The sequence below is a fragment of the Euprymna scolopes genome, chromosome 27 (assembly GCF_053919585.1).
Source record: "Euprymna scolopes isolate OS-2025 chromosome 27, ASM5391958v1, whole genome shotgun sequence".
NCBI lineage: Eukaryota > Metazoa > Mollusca > Cephalopoda > Sepiida > Sepiolidae > Euprymna > Euprymna scolopes.
The window spans coordinates 95,501,375-95,521,374 of NC_136508.1; the positions used below are offsets into that span (position 1 = coordinate 95,501,375).

The 20,000-nt window shown below is 42.2% G+C and overlaps 1 protein-coding gene across 2 annotated transcripts in view; it reads left to right on the forward strand.

The window, feature by feature from the left end:
• LOC145249020 (uncharacterized) overlaps nucleotides 1-20,000 on the forward strand; it is a 210,113-nt gene that overhangs the window by 109,453 nt on the left and 80,660 nt on the right. The gene's annotated exons all lie outside the window — the stretch shown is intronic.

A 20,000-nucleotide genomic window follows, 5' to 3' on the forward strand; every position in this document is an offset into this window, starting at 1 on the left:
ATGGTATCTGTTCAGTGCACATTTACCTATAAGTATGGCGAACCACTTATAATTCAGTAACTGTAATTTTTTTTTTTTCAAAAATAATCAATTATAATAAACAGAACGACTCATAGAAATTAGTCAAGTTCCTAATGGCACAATTTTAACGTTTGTGGGAACTTTTTGGAGATTTGCAAATCTATACATTTTTGGAAAGGTTATTGTCTAAGGAATCAGAAAACCAATGTTTGCATTTGCCCAGATGCCTATATGGCGGCCATATTGGATTTACAAAATGGCCGCCGTAAAATGTACGTTTTGTAATATCTTGGCTTCTAAATACGCTGGAACACTGATTTTAACTGCTAAACCTACATTTTCAGGGTCCAGGAAGCCACTGGTGGTAGTTATAAAATTTTACCATATGTATATATGGCAGCCATATTGGAATTTTACAAAATGGCTGCCATCAAATGTATGTTTTGTAATACCGCGGCCTCTAAATAAGTTGGAACAATGATTTTAACTGCTAAACCTATATTTTCAGTGTCAAGGAAGTCAATGGTCCACGTTATCATTTTATCTTTTGTACCCCACCCCCCTTTTGAAACACATAATCCAACATATGAGTAAAAAACTTAACAACCCTGGCAGTTAGTCAGAAAATTATTTTTATTGAAATGCCTTTTAACTGTAAACTTTGAATGTTTGTGCAACCATCTTAAACATAATTAGATGTTTGATCATAGTCTATGTATAATAATCATCATCAACATCATCATCAACATCACTTTCATACATCACAGCTTGGGAATCTTCATCGTTCTCGCACTGGCTGCTGCACCGACACATATCAGTACAAGCTAAGTCTTTAGACCTGCAGGAGCATCTGCCAGAAGAACAGTCAAATATACATTTGCATGTGATCATCTCAAGAATGGCCTTAGGGGCTGGGAGGATCTCTGTGGTCGTTGGTTTTAGGGTGCCATCCAAATCTTTGAAGTACCCATTTTCCAGGGGATCCAGTTGTGAAATCTGCAGAGCAATGGTTGCTTGTGCCCATACCCTTGCTTGGACATGGACTCTTAAAATATGCTGCTTTAGAGCTCCAGGTGTTGGAGGGAGCCTGTCACTTTCTGCCCTATGCTTGCAGAACAGATGCCATCGCAGTTCAGGGATTGTTTTTATGTTGATCCCTTTTGGCGAGTAAGCTGCACATACAAAGGATTCCAGTTTTGACAGCATTCCATCTGTCACTTCTGCTTCATCCATAAGCATTTGCAGAGCATTGACAACATCTGAGTTTGCTTTGAGGTAGATCTGTAGCCAGGTTGTCTTCCATATACGAGAGAACCTCCCTGTGTTGTCGGTCCCAGTGAACGCATGGAAGGCTGGCAAAGCCTTTGCTCTTTCTTTACCTAGAGCTCGCCACAGTGGTTCAATTTGTATAACACAAGAGGACATAGAAATGGGCGTGTTTTTCAGCAATAGGTCATAGTTTGCTGTGACTAGCACTAAAACGTCCGTATCTGGAGAGAAAAATACTAACTGTGCATCAGGTGGGTTTCGCTGTGAAGCCAGCACAGCCTGGTGGATAAGCAGCGTGTCTGCTTCCTCATGGTTATTTACTTCAAAGATCAGGTCTCTGTTGCTCTTAGTGTATCCAAAAGCAGATATGATGATCAGCTTAGATGATCCCTTGTTATACTCTAGAGTTTGGGCAGCAAGATAGTCAGTCAGATCAGCCTTCGTCTTGTCATGGGAGAGGAACCTCCTCATTGGGATGTGCTTGATGTTAGTGTCATCTCTGACTTGATACTGAACAGAAGCTTTTCCTTGTCTTCGGTTTTCTCTGGTTGCACTTTTCAGAGAATCTGCTCGGTATGTGTCAAAAACGAGGATGATTTCATCATAATCTCGTGTTAGTTGCATCAGTCTGTCATTGAAGCAGCTACTCAGATCCTTGAGTGTCACTAGAGTCGCTGGTTTCTTGCTCAGCTTCTGCACAAGCACCATGCCATCCACCAGTGCTATCTTCCGACTTGGCTGATCAGTAGATGTGGGCTCTGTAAATCCTGTATACGTTGCATCTTGGTGGGTAGAATTTCCAGCTTGAGGTGACTGGTCTTCATGGGGCATGTCTTCTCTTGTCAGCTTCTCAAGTAGATGGATTAACTTGGACTTGTTGTAGCATGGCAGCATTGTTCCATCAGGGGCAAACAGTGCTCTTGGTGTCAGAGTGAATTCATGGTTTCCTATGGCCTCTTTCTGGTTGATGCCTCGGCTTGACCTGGCAAGTACCATCAGCTTTGCAAACAGGTCCTTGGTCTCCTTCAGATCCACAGTATTGTCTCTGAGTTTCACTGTAATCTTCTTGTTCCCAGAAAGGAACATCTTGTTGTTCTCTTTCTTCACAGGGGCCCAGAGGCTGACATCTCCATTGATCCGTTCTGACACGTAATCCTTATACAAATTCTGTCCAGTGACATCAATATTCAAGATATGTGGTACATACTCATCTGGGATGTAGGCATTAGTGATCACATTGTACAGCTTTTCCACTTTAGTGGTAAAGGGGTTTCCATGGCTGAGCAAGGCTTCCTTGATCTTGTCGACTGTACCATGTGCCCTCTTGACTGCACTTGGTCCAAGCTCATGATGCTCTGTGATTCTGTCAGCTTCCATGCCAAACTGACTCTTGAACTCTTTTGACAGACGTGAAAGTTCTGGTGTGGCCAGAAAAAATCTCTGTCTGGCATTGGCATTGTTGGAGATGCCTATTATGCCAGAGCTAGTCTTCATCAGTTTGTTCAGGTGTTCACATGCATGGTCTGCCCCAACAGACACGAAGGGAATGACACTTTCCGTGACTGATATATTGCCTGCTCGTAATTCCTCCCATGTATGAGGGTGATTGCTTCTCAAGTCATGCATATCTGCAATGTATCTTGGCCAGAGTTGCTTATACTTGATGCGGTCCATGGCAAAGAACAGTTTGCTAAGTGCTTCTCCAGCTTGCAGATGGAGTTCCAGGTCAGCATTTCGAGTTGCTGCTACAAAGAACAGAATTGCTTCCACCCAATCTAGGTACCTCATCATGGCCTTGAACATTGCATTCTGGGATTTCTGCTCCTTCCATTTTTTAAATGCTGTGATGACCTCAGCAGTGGTCAAGGCTTCCTGAAGGGTGCTGTTTGCTTGCTTCACGGATTCAGCCTTCGTGTCTTTATCCTCAGAGCAGGCAGCTTCTACTCCTTCTCAATTGTGGGTTGTCCTTGAAGAACACCTCCAGAGCCATTTCATAGAGTGCTATGTATGAGTAGATATGGGCATGGAGAGCTCGCTTGTAGTGTGTGCATTTCAGGGTTTGCCTTGTCGTGGCAGGACCATACACACCTGCTTCCACCCAGGCATCATCTATGCCTGAGTTCTCCATGGAGGCACCAAGCGCTCTGAGGGCAGCCATTATGATATGCAGTTCACCCAGTCTGGGAACAACCATTTGTTTCAAGTCAGGTCTGGCATCTAGGAGCTGCACCACCTTCTCATAAAGAGCCATGTCAAAGGTAATGACTGTGGGGTGATCTTCCCCAACTGCCAACTTTCTCAGCTTATTTGCTTGTACGATCACAGTTAGTAGAGTTGACCACTCGTGTGCCACCTCAGGGAGTAGTGGCAAGGCTCCAACCTGTGTCAAGGGAAGGCTTTCAGACAGCAGTGAGTTGTATCCTGCCCAACCTGGAATCTTGCTGGAGGTTTCTCGAGGTTTCATTCTGGATAAAGCAGATGCAACAACCCATCCAAGCTGTGTCAGCTGATAGGATTCTGAGATCCCCTGGCCAATGGCAAACTGTTCTGACCTCTTGGTAGCCTGTGGTTTGGGCTTATTACAGTGAAGCATGTCTACATGATAGGGTGTGACTGGTATACTCTTTGCATCACCTATAATCAAAGGTTCTGCAACAGGTTCTTTAGAAGGGTCAACTTTCTGGTACACTGCTGTGATGGTTCCGTGGGTGGTTCCCTTCCCATCAGGAGTATCCTCTGCAAAATCTGTGTCATCTACGGCGAAAAACACAAAGGTCCCCTTCTTCAGGAATGGTGGTACATAGAGGCCTTGGTATGCTCTGGTGTTTTCTACAACAGCATTTGCCAGAGCAGTTTCCATGAGAAGGACACGGCGATGTGAAATAGCGTAGCCATGAGCATTGAGAAGATTCAACAGCTTCTTGTTGCGTGTGTTATGGTGGACAGTCAGTGCCAGTCCCAGAACCTGAGAATTCCCTCGTGAACGGGGTGACTTAAATGCTGATTCATTGCTTGGCTTGGCATTACCTGTTTACTGGATTTGAACCCATACATGATATTCTGGCTCACCGTCAGTGTTGCTCGGTCAACATCTTTAGTTCTCTTTACAGTTTCCAGCTTTTCAGCAGGCCCAACCATTATCCAATGGATTAAGGTGTATAATTCAGCTGGAACATCATTATTGTCACTAGATACCTGCATGACATTTCTTTCCTTGGGCTCTTTGAAGGTTACAATGCTTTTCCTTATCACCTGTGCTGCTTTGTAGATTGTCTTCATGCTGTTCTCCTCCTTACCAGTTGTCCTCTTCACATGCATCTGGGGAGTAGAGGACAGTTGGCTTCCTTATGTTTGGTCGAACAGACTTCAGGTGTGGCAAATAAGTAAGGATCCTTTCTTTCAGCCATTTTCTACTGAATACAGGTACATGACCTTCAAAAACTTCCGAACCAAGCATATTAACATAAGTCGTTTCAATATCATCCATCCCAAGGTATGCTTTGTTTTTTGTTTCTACATCAATAAGATTTATCAGCTCAAGCAGACTCGCCTTTTGTAGAAAGGGTTCTTCAGCAGTTTTTCTAGTGTTAGTATCTCGAAGAGCATGGAACACATTTTGGGTCCAGCAAGCTTTGTGGTATAGGGCATCAATTGCATGTGCATCACCTGGTGATATGCAGATGTTCAGCCTAGTTTTCAGTGCAGGATTATGGGACCTTTCCACAGCATCTTTGAGAGTTTTACCTGCATTCTCAGTTCTGATCTGGTACAGTTGTTGGCCATTGTCCTGTTGGCAGAAGAAGCACTCTTTCTTATCCAGTGGACTTGTATGTGATCGTGTGAATGGCAATGCAGAACCAGATGTAGAGGTGTCTGGAACAGCCTCTTCTGTAATTCCTCTTTTCTACCCAGGCTTTTTGGCAGTGTAGTGTCCTGTAGCTAAAGCATGTGCGATGCGATCTCTTGCACGTTGTATTTCAACTTTGTTAGTTGCACTCGAATGACATGAGCGATGCCAGACCGCCCTCTCTTCACACAATGTTTCTGGTGTGCAGTTCTGCAATCGCCTTTGGATTTGGATATAGTCCCCATCATTCAAACTAGCCCTCTCTAGAATTACTTGCAGTACGAGCCCATAGGACTCTAATCGAGGATGTTGCACCAAGACTTTCTTTTTATCATCAGACTGGCAGAGAATGCATTGCTTCCAGTTAATGGACTCCTTGGTTTGACATGCTTCCTCTCTACTTTGCGACTCATCACTCATGCCTCACCTACAAACAAAGAGAGAATTACAGTAATGTTAGAATAGCAATACAAAAACTACAAGTTCTCAAAGTATCAGAGGTAAATTAACAATTTGAATTAGTGATATAAAAGCAAGATTTTTTAGGAACAGCTGAAATATGAATTTATAAATGATACATATTTTTTATTACAAAGATATTGCAATAAAACAACACCACATCAGTTTGAACCCAGTTATGCATCTAAAGGTTAATGTTAAAGATGTTGTTGCTTTATAACAACCACCATTGGATTCTATGACCCTGAAAATGTGGGTTTAGCAGTTAAAATCAGTGTGCCGACTTATTTAGAGGCGAAGATATTAAAAAAAGGTACATTTTACAGCGGCCATTTTGTAAATTCCAATATGGCTGCCATATACACATCTGGTAAAATTTTATAACCACCGCCATTGGTTTCCCTGGCCCTGAAAATGTAGGTTTAGCAGTTAAAATCAGTTTTTCAGCTTATTTAGAAGCCGCGATATTTAAAAACGTACATCTTATGGCGGCCATTTTGTAAATCCAATATGGCCGCCATATAGGCATCTGGGCAAATGCAAACATTGGTTTTCTGATTCCTGAGACCAAAACCTTTCCAAAAATGTATAGATTTGCAAATCTCCAAAAAGTTCCCACAAAATTACATTAGGAACCTGACTAAATCTATCTATATTCTTTTTTCATTTTAATATACTTTCATAGAAATATTTCTGTTATGCCAAAAAAACCTATTTTCTTTACATCACATGTCAAAAAAAACTATTTTCTTTACATCACAAGTAATGAATTCCATAGCTAATATAATATACTGACCCAACGGGTCACGGGTAGTCTAGTATATATATATATATATATATATATATATATATATATATATATATATTATTTTTAAAATATAATTATATGCCGCTCTCCATTTGGGGGTACCAAAATTGGTTAAAAGGAAAATTATTCCCAACTAACTTGCATTTAGGTAAAAATGAACTTTCGTATATATAATTGAATTAAGTATCGCAAAACAAAAACAAATTATTTATTTTATTTTATTTTTTATTTTATTCCTTTTTAAGAAACAATCTCTTCTGGCCATCTTTAATCATCCTGTTTCTTTCCTTCACGTTTTTTTTATTTTAACGAAATTTATATTAATATACTTTTTCTATCTCTCTCTCTCCCCTCTTTATCCATAACTCCAACTCCTTTTGGTTTTTAATACCCATACGTAATTAAAAAATCTTTCCTTCTATTTATTTTAATGTGTGTGTGTGCGTGTGTGTCCGTGCGTGTGCGTGTGTATGTGTGTGTACAAGAATTACAGAATGTTATGCTTCCCTTATTTTAAGGAAAAGACGAATTACTTCCCTTGATTTAATCCAAAAAATCCGTTATTGTCGGATAAAATTAAATAATTAGCATAAGGAAACAAATTACTTACAAGACCACTGTGTAATTTGTAAAATAATGCATAAAATGTCGATTATAAGAAGAATATAACTTTAATAATTATAGGTATAATTAATTATAATTGATTTTTGTATACAAATATGCAAAGAAAATAGCGCATTACTTCGTCATAGCTAATTTCTGCATATATATTGGGCGGCTTGCAATCAGCAGCTGGGGATTTATTAGTTAGTTTAAGATCCATAGAGTGAATGAGGTATTTTGGTAAATGTTGCCAGTCAAGAGTAAGACTCCAAAGTCTACATTCATTACCTTTTTAATCACTTTAGTCACAAAGACCCTGAACCCTTCCCCTCCCAAACTTTGAGTAGGGCCTTGTGCCTAATTTTGTTGTTTAAGGAATTTTTTGTTAATTGGATTTTCAAGATTTTTTTATTAAGCAATAAAATACATAATCTCATGTCTCATTTGTCACGTGGCACTTAGTCGTGTTGCTTTGCACTTCTGAGCGGAATTTTCATCAAGAGATTCCGAGAGGCTGTTGTTTTTTTTGAAAACTGTGGCGCCCGAAATAAAATAATAATTTTAATGTTAAAATTAGTCCCATTATCTACAAAATATTTATAATGTAAAATAAAACAAAAACACGTACATGCCTTTTTGTCTGTGTTCTTGGCCTTCGGGCCGAGATCAAAGTGTAGTAGCTGTCCTGATACCTACATCCTGCGAGGCAGTACTGTTCTGGCGACACATTCTCGTGCCCGGAACACCTGACAAGCTTTTTGGGTCGCGTTCTGTCCGCACCCCCACTTTGTCTGTCTTTCTCTGCTCTCCCCCCTTCCCCACGGGGGGGGGATCCGAGCTGATAATTTACGACCTTCCCGCGAGGGAGGGTCGGAAACACCTTCTCTCTTCCCTCCACTAACTTCCCACTCCCTCTCTCAGTTCTATCTCCCCTTTTGGCGCCAAAGTCGGCTCCCCACTTTGGACGCTGATTCCACGTGACTTTTTTCAGTGATTTTTTTTTAAAAGAGGGACCCAAAACGGACACCCCCAGCCCGGGGGCCAATAATATGGATACCCTCAGCCAGGGGCCCACCAATATGGATACCCCTAGCCAGGGGGCTACTGCTCCCCAAGAGGACGAATCCCCAATAGGAGAAAAAACAACTGCTGATGGGGCGTACCGCCCGGGTATGACACCATTGGACGCTCCCCAGAAGGGGAAAATTTAACAACAGCTCCCCCCGAGGGCGACTCCCCCCAAAGGGGCGCAAAACCAAAATCGGTCGTAGCATCTCACTCCAACCACAAAAAGGAGGAGGTGCCAGACCAAAAGGACAATAAAGGGGACAGCGCTCCCCAGGAGGGCTGCTCTCCCAAAAGGGGAGCAGATCAAGAAAATGAGGGGGCATACCGCCTGGACCTCACAAACGAGGAAGGGGCAGATGGCCTCAAAGTAAACAAAAAAGATCATGCTCCCCAAGAGGCCGACTCCCCAAAACGGGAAGCTGCTCCCGAAAAAGACACTAAAAAGGGAGCCGCCGCCCAAAAATGTGACACTCCCACAAAAGGACTGACCAAGACATCTGGGGAGGCAGAAAGCGTCGCCAATAAACAGGCAGGGGCGACCTCCATAAAAGACCAAAAACGGTCTAACCCCACTAAAGACCCCATACCAACACCAACAAGAGGGTCTGCGTGGGGGAAGACCGTAGAAAAACAACTGTCCCCTCAAGAGTATAGAGACCTGTACCTGACAAAGTACAGACAATACATAGAGGGGGCAGATGTAAAACCCATACCAGGTGCCTGGGAGGCGATTGAGGGCAGAGTCCTGTCCTTTGCCATTTCCGATATACCGGAAAACCGCCTCCTAGGGATGAAGAAGGAAGACATGGCGGGGCTCCTCTACAAACTTAACATCCCAGTACTATACCTGTACCAGAGGAGCTTCGCTGTGTGGGACATCCTCCTACCCACCAAGGATGATGCGGAGAGACTCTCCCTCCAAGAAATAGAGCATGGGAGAGTCAAACTAATTCCTGAATACCAGGGCAAGAGAAGGACTCGGGTGCAGGTATTTAATGTGCCAACTCAAATACCTGCGGAAGTATTAGGATGCCTCTTCAGCCAGTACGGTGAGGTAGAACAGGTGACCCCAGTACGGTCAAAAACTGGGACTCACCTGGGCTGCTACACAATAGCAATGAGGCTGAAGAGGGAGGGCGTTCGAGCAATACCACCGCTGCTGACATACAAAGACGCCAGCATAACGGTAGTGGTGGAGGGCCGTCGTCCACACTGTTGGTTCTGCCAAAAGCAGGGCCACATGGCTAGGAGTTGCCCCCAAAGGGTAACCCCTAATCCAACAACCCAAAAGGCGGTCACAACCCCTGAGACAACGCCCGCACCAAAACAGGCGGCAACAACCCCTGCAACTGCAGCACCAACCCCAGTTCCAAGGAAAACCCAAACCACCCAGGAGGCCAAGGGGGAAGAATGGAGCACGGTAGTGAGACAAAAGCGGAAACACATAATCCCTTCTGCCACCGTCCCACCACCAGCCCAAAAATCGAGGCAGGAGCCTCTGCAAATGCAGCAACAACAACAGCCACCGCAGCCAATGCCACGGAAACAACTGCAGCAACAACTACTGCAGCAGCAAAATCAGCAAGTGCAGCAGAAGCAGCAGCAGCAACGACACCAGCGAGAGCAGCAACAACAAAAACAGCTGCAGCAGCAAATAGAGGAGCAGACACAACCAACAGTCCCCACACCAATCGAGACGGGGATCAAGCGGAGAAAAGACTGCTCCTCTGAGGATGAATCCGCAAGTGAGAGGGAGAGGAACTCAACCTCACCTCTCCCCGGTTCATTCGAAAGAATGAAAAAGAAAAACAAAAGAAGAAAAGAGGAAGAAAAGGTGGCCCCCACTCCCTGTGAACATACACCACCCCTAACAACAAAATCCACTTCCACCCCCAAACCACACACTGCACCAACACCAGACACCGCACCAACACCAGACACCACACCAACACCAGACACCGTACCAACACCAACACCAGACACCGCACCAACACCAAACACCGCACCAACACCAGACACCACACCAACACCAACACCAACACCAGGCACCACACAAACACCCGTCCCCAAACCAAGGCAAACTGAGCCACTACCCCAAAAAGAAAATGAAAAGAATGAACCGAGGGAGAGGAGAGACTCCTCTGCCTCTTGCAGACCAAAGGTCCTTGCCCCTGAGGAACTATGTAATGTAGACCCTCTATCTGTGGCCACAGACATTTCCCATCAGCAGAGGAAAAACTTAAAACCTCTGCTCGATTACAAACAGATAGAGGGGAAAGATGTAAATATCCCCTCAAATTTCCCGGATGCCCCACTCCTAATAACTTTTGTCAGAACTCCAGAGGCCTGCAAGACCAACTTGTGGACAAGGCTGCAGGCCGCTGAAGGGGCGTTTCCGGGAATTGAACTGGTGAAAAAAAATGACCCTTCTCTTGATGAACTGTCAAAACAATGCAAGGGAAGGGTCCCCGTGTTGGTCCATCCGTCACTCTACAGGGCCATAAAATTAATTTATCCTTTGGACATCGGCGGCATTGCGAGAGAAGGTCAGGATATGAAAAACCTGACCACCTTGAGCATGGCACATAACGTCGGCGTCCTCTCCCCAGCTGACTTCGGAGCTGAGTGTGACACACCCTAAGGTAGGTACCATGGCTTTGAATTTGGCTAGTTTGAATGCGAGGGGCTTGAGATCACCGGGCCGGGCGGCTCGCCTCCGGCACGACCTCTTGTCCCTGGGAGTGGATGTGGCTGCGATTCAGGAGACGCATTTCGTTTCCTCTGTGGACTGTCAGGTGCTGGCCAGAGATTTTGAGGTTTTCCCAGCATATGGCAGCCCGCGGGGGAAGGGAGTTTCCGTGTTGGTTAAACGTACCCTGTCAGCGACGGTCGAAGTTGTCCATAGAGATGCGGTGGGCAGGCTGGTTGTGGCCGATGTTGCCGTAAAAGATTCTGTGTTTCGGGTGATCGCGGTTCATGCGCCCAGCACCGCTCGTGAGAGGGTGTCATTCTTCAGTCAGCTTGACGTGTTTGTAGATTGTCGGAAGCGGGTAGTGCTAATAGGAGATTGGAACGCCATCTTAGACCCCGAGATAGATAAGGTAGGAGGCGATGCTAGAGGATCGGAGAGGTGCGAGTCCAGCCTGGCTGATCTGATGGCTAGATGCGGTCTGGTCGACAGGTTTAGGTTCGAGCATCCGGGGCGGGAGATGTGGACGTGGACCAATAGCGTTTCCTCCTATCCAAATACCTATTTGGACAGGATGTTAGTTAGGAGAGGCGAAGTAGACTTCTTATCTTGTCCCACGTTCACTTGGCTAGGCCAGACGGACCATAAATTAGTTATGGCCCGGCTGAAGCTAGGAAATAGGCCTAAGTTAGCGGGGTACTGGAAGTTAAACACCTCCCTTCTGGAGATACAAGACTTCCAAGATCAGTTAAGAGAATTGATTAAAAAGGCACTAGTGGGGGCGGTTACCGGGAGTAAGTGGTGGTTAGGTCTCAAAGCCAAGATCAGAAGCTTCTCCGTCAAGTATGCCCAGCGCCTCGCACTAGATAAGGCAAAGACGAAGAAGCAGCTAGAGCAGAAACTAGCCCAGGCTACGGGGGAGGGTGATAGGGTTAGTCAGGAACTAGCTAAGCAGGACCTTCTACGCGAGACTAGTGAGCGTTACGAAGGCCAAGTAGTTAGAGCTAGGCTTAGAAAGATAGGCAACGAAGCAGTCAATTCTGATGCAGACGTGCGCCGTGAGGTTTCTAGGCGTGGCTCGGACAAATACATTGCGAAAATCAAACATCCGAATGGACGCACCCTGGAATCGACTCGGGAGATCTGCGAGGGGTTTCGAGAACATTTCGAGGAGCGTTTTACGCAGCAGCCCGATCTTCCGGTCCTTGAGTTTAGCGACTATTTGGCCGACTCTCCCCGCCTCGAGGCGGCTAGAGCGGCTGGTTGCGAGGGCCGGGTGACGGAGCGGGAGGTCTTTACTGCGCTGAAGCAGGTCAGCTGTGACAAATCGCCAGGACTTGATGGTCTGCCATACGAACTGTACTTGAGGCTGTCGCCCATGTTTCTGCCTCTTCTGACGGATATGTTCAACCATTGGTTTGCTCAGGGATCCATCCCAGGGCAGGTGACCAAGGGAGTGATCACATTGCTGAAGAAAGGTGACGGGCATGGAGGGGAAGAATTAGACGACTACAGGCCCATAACTCTGCTAAACACAGAGTTGAAGATTTTGGCCAAGGTCCTGTCGAATCGGCTGCAGGTTGTTATCAACGAGTTGGTTGAACCGGAACAGAACTACGCTGTGAAGGGGAGGTCGATTCAGAACAACTTGCACCTGATCCGCACGATCCTAGAGGGGGGAATAGATGACGACACGGAAGCCGCGCTGATCAACTTAGATCAGTCCAAAGCTTTCGATAGTGTCGACCATCGTTTCCTGGCATCTGTCTTAGAGGCCGCCGGTTTTAAACCGGACTTTTGCAAGTGGATCTCCATAATGTATCGACAGCCCATGGCTGTCGTGCAAGTCAACGGAAAGCGCTCGAAGCCCTTTGTTATCTCTCGGTCGGTTCGTCAGGGTTGTCCACTGTCGCCCCTGCTTTATGTCCTGGCTTTGGAGCCTCTTCTCCGCAAGCTGAGACATGGGGAGGCAAATTTGGCCCTGCGCGGAATGGCTCTGCCTGGCGGCTCAGCTGCCAAGGTATCCGCGTTTGCCGATGATGTCACGGTCTTCGTGTCGGGCTTCAGAGACATTGAGGTCGTGTCGGAGGCACTCACACAGTACGAAAGAATCACGGGGGCCAAGATAAACCGCAACAAGTCGGTAGGACTGCGGTTGGGCGCATGGAGTGGCAACGCAAACCTCCCGGCGCCCTTCAGCTGGACAGATGGCCCGGTCTGGATCCCTGGCGTGTGGTTCGGACTGGGTCTCCAGCTTGACAAGAATTGGTTGGAGGTACGGTCAAAGGTGGAGGCTGCAGTCAATTCGTGGCTTCCTAGGAAACTTTCCTTAAAGGGTAGAGCTGAGGCGTGCGCCACTTACGTCTTTCCTCTCATCCTTTACCGACTGGCCATACTTCTCCTGCCTGCACAACACCTAAAAGCTCTTGTCGAACTCTTGTCCTCACTCCTTTGGGACAGAGGAAGACACTGGGTGAGCAGACAGGTCTGTATTCAACGTCCGTGTGAGGGAGGCTTGGGAATGCCGGACTTGAAGTGTCATCGAGATGCTGAGAGGCTGGCCTTCCTGAGCCACTATATGCAGGATGACCAACCGTGGCACCCCGTGGTTACTGCCGCCTTCCCTGACCTCGTTCTCGACCCTTCCATCGAGAGCCGTCGCAGGCTGCGGGGAGAATCTGCCTACATGAAAGAGTGCCGAGCCGCGCTAAAACGACTACCAAAGTCCAGTGACCTTGTGACTGCTACCCGTAGGGAACTCCACAGGGATCTAGTTAAGGGGGCCGCTGACGACCCGCTATGCGCGCGTTTGGGGTGGCAGCAGAGTGAGATCCGCTCCGCGTGGAGCTGGGCGCCAGGTTCGAGTCATCTGAACAATTCGGAGTTCTCTCTGACCTGGCGATTGGCCCGAAATGCACTTCCACTCAACAACATACAATGCAGTTCCGGGTTTTTGGAGTCGCCTGGTTGTCCCCGTTGTGGGACAACGGCCGTAGAAACTACGGATCACGCTTTCTTCGATTGCCGCGAACTCCGCCAGTACTGGTCGTATGTCAGCGGAGTGATGGCTCGCATCGATCCTGAGCATCCTCGCCCAATTACTGTATCCAATGTTGTGGACAACGTGAGGCCGCCGTGGGACCGGGAAAGACAAATGGTCTACGTTACGATCCTGGCCGTGGCGAGAATGGTGATTTGGACGTCGCGTCTGCAAGGTTGCCGGGGGGTGTTGTCTTTTTCTGATCAAGATCTGATCGCGTTCTTTAAACACCAACTACGGGTGAAGATCAGATGTGATAGAAGAAGGCTGCATCGCGCGGCATTTGACAGAAGATGGATACATGTGGCAAGTCTGTGTGTACGAAGAGGAGCCAATTTTGAATACGTGTTCCCCGCCTAGGTGTGGAACGCGCAGTTCTGTAAAGTAAAATTAAACAAGTAGTCTCTCAGCTAGCTGAGTGTGTGTTCCATCCCTCCCCAATTAGGAAGCCTCCAAGATCCCCATCCCCTCTTACCTGCAATTTTTGTTTTCACCCCTTCCTCTAAATTTTACCCATCTTGGAGAAAAAGAAATACAAACTAACCTCCATCCCTTACCCACAAAAATTTTCTTTTCTCCATTCACCCCCATCTAGAGGGCATCCCCACCTAGAGACTGACCCACAGAAGCGAGGTTCCTTTTACAAACCTAGTGGAACGGGCAGTCTATCAACTAGACGGGGTTGGGAGGGTCCTACTAATCACCTTTTGTTTTTTCTTCCCCCCGCCCTCGACACAAATGAATTATTGTACCATTTTATTGTTATCTTTTTTGTTTTTACACGTCAATAAAAAATGTTTTAAAAATTGGGAGTTACTAGGACGTCCCCCAATATGAAAGGGTGAATGCGGTATTATGGTGAAAGAAGATACTAGCTGGGAGAAACTTTTGACTTTGTTTAGTTCTGGAGTGACAAGGATGACCAACGACCCCCAAAATCCCCCCTTTTGAGTTGGCCATGTGCCTAAGTTTTTTGTTCATCGTTGTTTTTTTTTTCTGTATTTTTTAACATGAATAAAAGATTTAATATCTCAAAGTGTAGTAGCTGTTCTGCAGCTGCTGCACTTAAGATAATTTGTCAATGGATGGGGAAACCCTCTATACTGGGGCAATTATTATTTTTGGTAATCAGAGTGCCCACTTTTAGGGGAGCTGGTTTTTACGCCCACATTAAAAACGGCCTTGTGCCTAATTTGCTTTGGTGGGGAAGCAAATAAATACATTAAAGGAGGTAATTTTCCTATTTACTTGCCTTTTACATAGCGATAGAATAGGCGACCAAAACCGGTGTCTGTTGAAAATCGCTCACTAATGTAAAATTGTTCCGCTTCCCAGTTTTATTAGTTTCATTCCGTTAACAGCCATGGTTAAGCGTTCTTTTTTTTAGTTACACGAAACGTATGTTTGTTTAAATAAATATTATTTGGAATTCCGGCATGTTTCTCGAGACATTTCATTCTGGCATTACTTTCCTTGTTTTCTAGACGGTGATAGATGATTTAGTGTCACCGACGAAACATCTTCAAACAGATATTTTAACTGACAACATTTATCACATTCTTAGACGAATTATTATTATTAGTAGTAGTAGTAGTAGTAGTAGCAGTAGTAGTATTATTAGTATTATTATTGTTGTTGTTATTTTTATTATTATTATTAGTAGTAGTAGTAGTAGTAGTAATAGTAGTAGTGCTTCTACAGTTTATGGTGCTTCTACAGTGTAGAAGTTCTACACTTTATTGTATAAAAATTTATCAAAATATAATTGCAAAAACATTTATTGAAAGGTTTGCGTAAAAAAATATAATTTTAATAAAACAATTTTGTAATGAAAGCAACATTGGATTTTTATAAAACAGTTTGTTAACATTTTTTTGAATTAAAGCAACTTTGAAGAGTCAACAACAAATTAATTGAAATGAAACCGAAAAATCATTATCTAGTACAATTTTGTTGTGTATTGCATGCTCCTGCTCCGGTCATAGTTTAAAATACTGATTTCTCTCTTGGATTTCAACGACAGGTGCGCGAAATAAAATGGCGTCTCCAGTTTCGGCGATAAAGTGTAGAATTACCGCAGGCAGCAGCAGCAGCAGTAGTAGTAGTAGTAGTAGTAGTAGTAGCAGTTTTGCGTAAGAAATAAATATTACACATTTTTTTTTAATAAAAATAAAAATTCCACTTATTTTCATACATAATATTAATAATAAATAATAACAAATAACATTTTAATATTACATATTATATATATTATTAGCAGGACAGGTGTACCGGCGTTTCCCGGTGGAAGTATCCCCACCACCACCACCACCACTACCTGTAAAAAATAAAACAATTCACCTACGGTGAAGTCAAATAGCGAGCACTGGCTCCCGTGGCCAAAATGAATGTACGGTGGCGAAGTAAGAACGTTTGTATCTATGTACCCATTCTTAACATGGGAATTTGATTACGCTGTGCTTTCACCTAACATGTGAAATAAAAGTAGAGTAGTGTGGCCTATTAGAAAAAAGTGTTACCGTCCGTCTGTAATCTATAATGAAATATATATATATGTGACACACCGACACACCTGTTCCTGCTGGATCACCGAAGTTAAGCAACGTTGAACCTGATCAGTACCAATTGAGTGACCATTTGGGACTTGCAGGTGCTGTATGTGATCTCCGCTTATCTCGGCATTGTTTTCAGTCATCCTAGACTTCTCCTTGCTACTGGACTCAAACAGTGCCGATTCAGGAGAGATGTGGTTGGAGATTGCACAATCCTTGCCTTACAATTACATTTCCAGCTGCCGCTACAGGGAGTATCCTTTGTCTTCCGATACTGAATGGAGGCATCGATATATATATATATATATATATATATATATATATATATATATATATATATATATATGCATATATATAAATATATATATATATACATATATATATATGTATATATATATATATACATATATATAAATATATATATATATATATACATATATATATGTATATATATATATATATATATATATATACATATATATATACATATATATATACATATATAATATATAACTACTTCATTTACTCACATAAATTCAATATACGAAAGTATAGATTCGTGCGTAAACTTTAAGTATTTACTTCAAAAGTGCTCAATACGTAGGTAGAGCTAGTTAGTAATTTATAAAATATATATGGTGATTAAGCTACACTGAATATTCTGCGTTTCATCCACTTATAGGATTTGTCAGGCTTATGCGCGAATTCTGTGGTTGCTTCTTGTTTTTATATATGTTGAAGATTTCTGGTTAGCCAATCAGCTTTCTAGTATCCACCGCGCCCCTTTCTATCAGCCAATGGGCATGCATTTTATCGAACAAAGGATCTGTTTTAGAGCTAGGTTAGTGGTTTAAGGTAGATCTTTTCCCTCTTTTTTTTTTTATATGTATATATAAATATGTGTACACACATACATGCACATATATATACATATATATATACATATATGTGTGATCGTTTATATATATTCATGTTTGTTTAATTTATTTATTTGTTTGTTTTCTATTGTTATTGTTAGTTTTAAAGCTATTTTGTATCTAAAGTTGGCAAATTGAAACCTAGAGTCATACATTCTGCTTAAGGACCACAAATGGGACTTTAATAATAATCCCAGCACCCGCCTGATTAACCCAGCTAAAGCAGAAATAGGTAGAATTGGCAAAACTATACTTTCTAGAGTAAACAAACAAATCAAACAGGACCTAGAACTAAACCAGTGGGCAAATACTACCGAAGCAATCACCTGGTTTAAAAATATAGAAAACAAAGATAAATGTACGTTCATACAGTTTGACATCTTAGACTTTTATCCCTCGATATCCAAAGAACTTTTTAACATTGCCCTAGAATTTGCCGAGGCATACACTGATATATCCTCAGAAGAAATCAACATCATTACAAAATGTAGAAAATTAGTTCTAATAAATAACAATAACCAATGGATAAAAACTAAAATGAAAAATTCGTTCGATTTAGCGATGGGTGCCAGAGACTCGGCAGAGGCATCAGATCTTGTGGGATTATTCATTCTATATACCCTCACAAGCATATTCGATACTACGGATATCGGCCTATATAGAGATGACGGACTAGCTATAATAAAACACTCCAACAAAGTCAAGGGAGAAAACTTTAAGAAAATCATACACAAAGAAATGAAAAAATTAGGCCTAAAAGCGGACGTATCAGCTAACATAAAAATAACAAACTTCCTGGACGTCACGTTCAACTTAGATAAAAACACATATGAACCATACTTAAAAGATAACGCAACTCCAATTTACGTAACCCCTAAGTCCAACCACTCACCATCAATTATAAAACACATTCCTAACTCGATCGTAAGTAGACTCAGTAATAACTCAAGCCATGAAAATGCATTAAACAGGTCAACCAATATCTACGAATCAGTCCTAAAAAATAGTTCATACAAAAATATCGATATCAAATACAAGCAACAAAACACCAACAACTATAATAAAATTAAAAATAGAAGAAAAAGAACTATAATTTGGTGTACGGCCCCATACAATCAAATGTTAAAAACAAAACTTGGCAAGAAATTTCTAGATCTTATTGAAAAACACTTTCCCGCAACCAACCCATTACACAAAATCTTCAATAAAAATACCTTGAAGTTATCTTACAGTTGTTGCGAAAATTTAGAGATGATAATTAAAGCACATAATAACAAAATACTAAATGAAAACAATGTAAACAACAACAAAATAAAAAGTAGACACCATGACAGAAATAAAACCAACACTAGCAGAAATAATAATAATAATAATAATGATAACAATAATAATAATAACAAACCAACCCCGGACAAGAATAACCATACCATAAATAAAAATACTAATAACGAACAAGATAAATGCAATTGTAGACACCGCACACTTTGTCCAGTCCAAAATAAATGTCTAACAAAAAGTGTAGTTTATCAAGCAACAATATTTGCGAAAGAAAACCCGAATAACAAGAAATATTACATAGGCATGACTTCCTTAGATTTCAAAACCCGATACTATGACCACAAAAGTACATTCAAAAATAAAAAACACTGTATAAAAACAACACTAGCGAATAAATACTGGGAACTCAAAGAAAGCGGACATTCGCCGGTAGTCGAATGGAAAATAATGAGACAGGCTACCACATGCAGACATTTAGATGACCCATGTAAATTATGCCTCCATGAAAAATTTGCTATCCTGTACTTTAAAGAACCTCAAAATCTATTAAACTGTAGACGAGAAATAGCAAACAACTGTGTTCACAAAATAAAACTTACTCTAGGATAGCGATACAAAATAGCTTTAAAACTAACAATAACAATAGAAAACAAACAAATAAATAAATTAAACAAACATGAATATACATAACGATCACACATATATGTATATATATATATATATGTATATATATATGTGCATGTATGTGTGTACACATAGGTATATTTATATATATATAAAAAAAAGAGGGAAAAGATCTACCTTAAACCACTAACCTAGCTCTAAAACAGATCCTTTGTTCGATAAAATGCATGCCCATTGGCTGATAGGAAGGGGCGCGGTGGATACTAGAAAGCTGATTGGCTAACCAGAAACCCTCAACATATATAAAAACAAGAAGCAACCACAGAATTCGCACATAAGCCTGACGAATCCTATAAGTGGATGAAACGCAGAATATTCAGTGTAGCTTAATCGCCATATATATTTTATGAATTACTATACATATATATATACACACACATATATATACATATATATACATATATATACACACATATATATATACATATATATATGTATATATATACATATATATATAAATATATATATGTATATATATACATATATATATACATATATATATATATACATATATATATGTATATATATGCATATATATATATAAATATATATATGTATATATATACATATATATATACATACATATATATAAATATATATATGTATGTATATATATACGTATATATATACATATATATATATACATATACACTTGTGCCCGATATTATTCGTACCCCTCGGATCTTTGAGATTTCTATAAGAATATTGCTCAAACCAGAAGATAGACAATATTAAAGGGATTTCAAACAGTAAATCAAGCATAAG